The sequence below is a fragment of the Oncorhynchus masou genome, chromosome 25 (assembly GCF_036934945.1).
Source record: "Oncorhynchus masou masou isolate Uvic2021 chromosome 25, UVic_Omas_1.1, whole genome shotgun sequence".
NCBI classification, from domain to species: Eukaryota; Metazoa; Chordata; class Actinopteri; order Salmoniformes; family Salmonidae; genus Oncorhynchus; species Oncorhynchus masou.
Window position 1 is genome coordinate 18,072,837 of NC_088236.1, and position 6,959 is coordinate 18,079,795.

A 6,959-nucleotide genomic window follows, 5' to 3' on the forward strand; every position below is an offset into this window, starting at 1 on the left:
ACTCCTCTGTCCCAGATAACCTGAGACTATGCCAGAAGCTAGTCAGCAGTAACGGTACACCGGCCCAATGTGGAGCACAGTGTCATAGATACAGTCAGTGTGTGTACGCGCGTGTGTGTATGTATGTATGTGTGTGAGTGAGTGTGTTTATAACGGAGCTGTCTCCATCCAACTGTAGACCTATTACAACTATCCAACTGTAGACCTATTACCAAACCCCATCTCCCTTACTGCTGTGATGTCATAGTGTTTTTGGTTGAGTCTGTAGTAACTGCACAATGGAAAGAATCTCGGTTTCCTTCTTTCCTAGTGACTGCACTCCACGCTGCACTCCATGCTGAATAGTTCTTCATTAGGCAGGCCCCGCATCTCTCTGATTCAGAGGGGTTAGGTTAAATGCGGAAAACACATTTCAGTTGAATGCATTCAGTAACTGACTAGGTATCCCCCTTTCCCTTTCTAAAGACTCGTCCTGACCTGCAAAAATATTCAGTCATTTAAAACAATAAAATGTGCCATTTAGCAGATGCTTTGATCCAAAGCAACTTCCTGTCATGCATGCATACATTTCACGTATGGTTGGCCCCTGGAATCAAACCCATAAACCTGGCAGAGCAAGCACCATCCTCTACCAACTGAGCTACACAGAACTAGGCTCAAGTCAGGACTAAGTGTAATCTGGGTCCGGGAAGCAGCCCTTTATGCTTAGATGTCTTTAGTTCATAGATAAAAAAATAAATAAAATAATAATCTTTAGTACATTTTCACTTGACATCATACCGTATTACAAGCCAATAATATTATTCTATCCTGGTCTGTTCATTTTAGTTCTGATGATGAAATGAATGTTTGGGGTCTGTGTTAATGTTACTGCTTTGTTATCAAAGTAATGACAACCACTGCTCGATACAGGTGAGTGACTCCATTCTATGACCTGTAAATAAACTCCTCTAGCCTGACACTCATCAAATATTCACATTTGATGGCTGGCTGGCGATAAAGGCCTCAGGTCACCTATAAGACTAGAACAACAGTTGCCAAGGAAGGTGTCTCTGCGTACTGTTGAACGTGACTAATTCAACAACATGATGAATGTGAAGAAAAGACAATGCTTTCTGTTAACAAATGAATGGAAAACAATTAGTAACCAATTTCAGTGTCCGTTTCATGACCTATCAAGGTGAAGTGAGAATAGGAATGGATGCGTTGGTCGGCCGAGGCGGGGCCCAGTCCCACCTATCAGGGCCCCATCAGACTGTGTGTCCTCAGGCAGTAACACAGGCATCCCTGTCTGTACTGTACCAGGCCTGTTCCTTTATTAATGTCTCCACCACAGCCTTCTCTGACCCAGGCAGCACACACAGAGTACAGCAGGCCTGGGGCCCAGACATCAAATCTACGGTTGGCTCTCACTGATGGAATATTCTAGAATGTAACTTTCCAGGAGAATGAGATTTGTCTTAGCTTCATCTAAGTATTGTAACAATTATATAAATGTCAGTATCACTCATTGATTTAAAGAGTGATCATTCCATAGAGTATGCTACTTAACTGTTGCTACATATCCAAGTTGAAATAGACGTTTTGTTTTGTTGAACACTTTATTTGCACTTACTAGGGTAATTTTTTGTAGTCACATTTAGTTTTCCATTTCTATTCATTTTGCTACATTGTAACCTAATGAACACAAGCTGAATTACAGGCACATTTGAAATACTACATATAACATGATGTATGATTTATATTGATTCTTAAAGAAGCCCTATTATCTCATAGAGAAATAGAGGTAGAGAGAATATAAATCCCACCTGTCAAATTACTGACATGTAATGATGTGCACGGTACAAAGCCAGCTCCTGTGTTGATGGGAAGGGCCCGTAAAGTAAACGTTTCACTGTTAGTCCACACCAGTTGCTTGCAAAGAATGTGGCGATGAACATTTGATTTGATTTGCAGCTTGCAGCTAGACATCAGAAAAACATTGGCCTGTGGTAATTGTCTTTGCTTTTTGAACTTTGGATGACAAAGCTCTAAGATAGATCAATAAAGATATGGTAAACACTAAACCCAGGGAGGGCAGAGGAAGATGAGACCCAGGCCACCCTGTTGTACCTCCAAAGCTCACTTATATTACATTTAGGAGGGAAAAAAACACAGGCATGGTTGCATTTACAAATCATTTTCTCTTCGGCTTCTAAAGAAATCCTGCAAATCTTTACCACATCTCAACTCTAAATAAAATAAATTTTTCTAGGCGGAACCTGCAAAGAACAATATCCTCTGTTTGAAGGGAAAGCAAAACAACTCAATAGAAAGTGGTTAGAGTAAACTTTTACCCAGAAGAAGAGATTTGCCCCTCAGAGAGAGAGTTATATAAGGAGATATGGATTTATGCTAGCTGGATAAAGGTTTTCAAAGACATTCCTGCTGTGTCTAATGGGGTGGTAACTATAGATGGGGCATTCAGTCTGTCAGCGGGAAAATATGATATTGGCTCTCACATTTTCCACGAGAGGAACACAGGCTACAGTTTAGCAATTGATAGTGATAATCAAAAAGTGAAAAATACACAGTAACTATCATTAAAAACATATAGGGTAAGGAAAGGCCTCAAATGGGTCGGAGTTAAAAGAAACGTCCAGTAATAAATGGAGTTTACAAAATATTAGAAACACCTGCTCTTTCCATGACAGACTGACCAGGTGAATCCAGGTAAAAGCTATGATCCCTTGTTGATGTCACTTGACAAATCCACTTCGATCAGTGTAGATAAAAGGGAGGAGACAGGTTAAAGAAGGACTTTTAAGCCTTGAATCAGTTGAGACAAGGATTGTGTATGTGTGCCATTCAGAGGGTGAATGGGCAAGACAAAATATTGAAGTGCCTTTGAAAGGGTTTGTGTGCACCTGTTTGTGTGTCAAGAACTGCAACGATGCTGGGTTTTTCACACTCAACAGTTTCCTGTGTGTATCAAGAATGGTCCACCACCCAAAGGACATCCAGCCAACTTAACACAACTGTGGTAAGTATTGTCAACATGGGTTAGTATCCCTGTGGAATGCTTTTGGCACCTTGTAGAGTCCATGCCCTGACTAATTGAGTCTGTTTTGAGGGCAAAGGGGGGTGCAGCTCATATTAGGAAGGTATTCCTAATGTTTTGTACGCTCAGTGTATAAATTCCATGGGGATCCTATGGATGTCCATTGTGATTGGGTCAATAATCAATTCAACTTGTCCCTGCTCCTCCAGTTCTGTTTCCTTCAGTGCTGATTAAGGCTACCACGGTGGGAAGGGACAGAACAAAGGAATTAGCCTACTGATAAGATGACTTTGTCTGTGGGGTACCTGATAAAAGCAGACAGATTAAGACCAGATTTATTAGGACCAGACCCATCCTCTGTCCGCAGGTTGTTGACAGACATTAAAGCAGACACTAAGAAACTGGCAGGGGCCTTAGGAGAGAAGCAGAAGGCAAGACATGGCATCAACGGGTGAGAGGAGGAGATACGAAAAGGGCCGTTTCTGAACCATCATTTACAGTTGGGTCATTCCACAAATTCCATGCCTTTTGAGGAGTGTAACTTCATTGGATTTCACCTAAATTTTACATTCTGTCATAAAGAGCACGTTCCATCTTCCTAAAAAAACTAGTGTTCCTATCTCAATAGATTCAATTTAAAAAATGACTATAGTATGTGCCTATTAAGTGCCAATTAAAGTAACAGGGTTGACTTTAACAGGGTTGACTGTAACAGGGTTGATGATTTCATCTTAAATCAGCCATAAATCACCTTGTGACAGTGAGAATCTAAGCTTGTATGCAACAGGGAGTGGCAATTCAATACAATTCATACTTTGTTTTAAACATTTCTAGCCTGTCTATCTATGGGTAGTCTGGTTTGACATGTAATGCTTGACCCACTCAGTTTTCCATCACAAAACACTAGAAAATGGCCATAAAGAGTAGATCCAGCTCACCTACTTTTACACTATGATTTGACTATTAGAAGTTCAATGTTTCTTTGGAAAAAAAAATATTTTAAAAAGGAATAGATTCACCATATTAAAACAAAATTCAGTTCACTTAACAGGGTTGACCTTAAAATGAGGAACAACTGTAAATGAATCACTAATCACAAAGTAAAGTAAATAATTATCTTCAGAAATGTCTTTGTCAAAGCAACAAAATAACTAGGGCTTTACAATGATGGTGAAACTTTGAGAAATTGTCAATTAAAGTGTGTTAAAATGTTCCTAGAGGTGACAGGGTTGATGGAGGGACATGTCAAAATGCTGAATTTTGGCCCTTTGGCAAGCCTTTCTTCATATAAAACTAATCGAATTTATTGATTTCTCCATGTGGTCTAAACTTTAAAGTTCACTTCATTTAATATAACAGGCTTTTCAAATTCAATATTGGTGCAATTTCTACATAAAATATCAAAGGGAAGCAAAAGGCATTCTTTTCGTGGAATGACCCAGTTACACTCAGCATGGCTAACAAATTCCTCCTTGATGACGCCCTCATTGTTAAGATCTAATACTGGCAATCTTTGCAGATATTAGTTTTTTATTTATTCTGTAAGTAGGAAGTTGCTCCCCTGTGTATGATGATGTCATCTTGCTGAGTGTACCTTTCAGTTCTCACAGTACATGCTGATCACACTGCTCACGTTACGTGTGGAAGCAATGCAAAATAAATGTACACATACATGTTATTCAATCATTGCATCCAAACTGCTCGCGCACGTCAACAAGCTTCTGTGTAGCCAGGCTCTAAACTAGAACTTGGTTCTATTTGTGACACTTGACGTGGTGCAAGTCCCGCCTCTCACATCTCCTCGTTGGTTTTTAGGAGCATACAGTCCAGTTGGTGGTGGACATGCACCTTAAAGTTGGTTGCCAACCGCCATATAAAGTCCAAAGAAGAAGAAGCTGGAAGAAGGAGAAGAGATTACTAGAAACTAACTCGGTTTATCCATTTATCTGTGGATTAATTGTCGGAGTAAAGGACCTTGTGCATTTCAGGTAAAATAACAACCCAACGTTTAAATTAGCTAGCAACAGCAAGCTAGCTTGCTAAATTACCATGATTGTTTAATACTTTTCGACCTGTCCCAAAATTAATATAGTTGGTTCAGAGTTTGTTTTGATATTTCAACCTGTGTGTCCTGATCTCGTCTAGTGTGGGTGGACAAAATCAACATGCGCACGATAGTGCACACGGACACAAGCGCGAGCCTGGTTTAGTCAGCATGTTAGATACCACCAATTCCCAGATTGGAAGTGTAGTTTTTAATTAAGTTATATTGATTAAGTTTTTAAATTCTCCAACTGAATTTGATTACTGAAAATGTGAGGACGTGTCACAACTCGAGTAGAGGAGTATAAGATCTTCAAATTGGCCATGTGACACTTGAGTCTCAGAGGAAGGTGGCGAGATGAGAGGCCTGACTGAGATCCTCTTAGAGTTGCCATTGGATTGGAACTAGCAGTAGTTGGATGGGAAATGGCACCAGGTCTGTTTTCTCATATCTTGATGGTACCAGTACCAAGTAGTTGCACTTCAAATTACACACACACACACACACACACACGATAGTTTATAGATGGATTGGACCAAGGTGCAGCGTGGTAGGAGTACATTTTTATTTTATTTTAAATTACACCGAAAAAACAACAAAATATAAAAACGAATGTAAAGCTACATGCAGTGCAGAAAGCAACTACACACAAACAAGATCCCACAATCTAAGGTGGGAAAAAAGGCTGCCAAAGTATGTTCCCCAATCAGAGACAACGATACAGCTGCCTCTGATTGGGAACCATACTGGGCCAACAAAGAAATAGAAACATAGATTTGCCCACCCGAGTCACACCCTGACCTAACCAAATAGAGAATTAACAAGGCTCTCTAAGGTCAGGGCGTCACAGACACACACACACACACACACACACACACACACACACACACACACACACACACACACACACACACACACACACACACACACACACACACACACACACAGAGCTATAAAAAAAACACTCCCACTACATCCTCTCCATTCACAACTCCACCCCTGTACTATCAACCCAGATAAATCCTATCGTATCCTGGTCTCCATGCACACCTCCACCCCTGTACTATCAACCCAGATAAATCCTATACTACCCTGGTCTTCATTCACACCTCCACCCCTGCCCCATATTCTCACTCATGCACGTGTACACACACCCGACTCACTCCCATATGTGAGAGGGTTGATGGGAAATGAGAGCAGGGTAAGTGTATTGGGAGGCATTGGTTTGGGAATGAAAAAGAGAGAGAGAGAGGTGGAGTTGGGGGAGAGAGGTGGAAGGAGAGAGAGAATGAGAAAGAATGGAGAGAGGTGGAGGAGGAAAGAGAGTGGAGGGGAGATGGAGGGGATAGAGAGTTGAGGGGAAAGGGGGGATATAGAGTGAAGGGGAAAGGGGGATAGAGAGAGGTGGAGGGGGAGAGAGAGGTGGAGGGGAGAGAGAGGTGGATTGTGGGGAGAGTGAGAGGTGGAGGGGAGAGAGAGATTGTAGAAGGGGTGAGAGAGATGTGGAGGGGGAGAGAGAGGTGGAGGGGGAGCTGGAGGGGGAGGGAGAGAGAAAGAGAGAGGTGGGTGGTGAGAGAGAGGAAGAGAAGGAGAGAGGTGGGTGGTGGAAAGAGAAAGGAAGAGAAGGGGAGAGGTGGGTGGTGAGAGAGGAAAGAGAAGGGGAGAGATGGGTGGTGGAAAGAGAAAGGAAGAGAAGGGGAGAGGTGGGTGGTGAGAGAGGAAAGAGAAGGGGAGAGGTGGGTGGTGAGAGAGGAAGAGAAGGAGAGAGGTGGGTGGTGGAAAGAGAAAGGAAGAGAAGGGGAGGTGGGTGGTGGAAAGAGAAGGGAGAGAAAGAGAGAGGTGGGTGGTGGAAAGAGAAAGGGAGAGAAAGAGAGA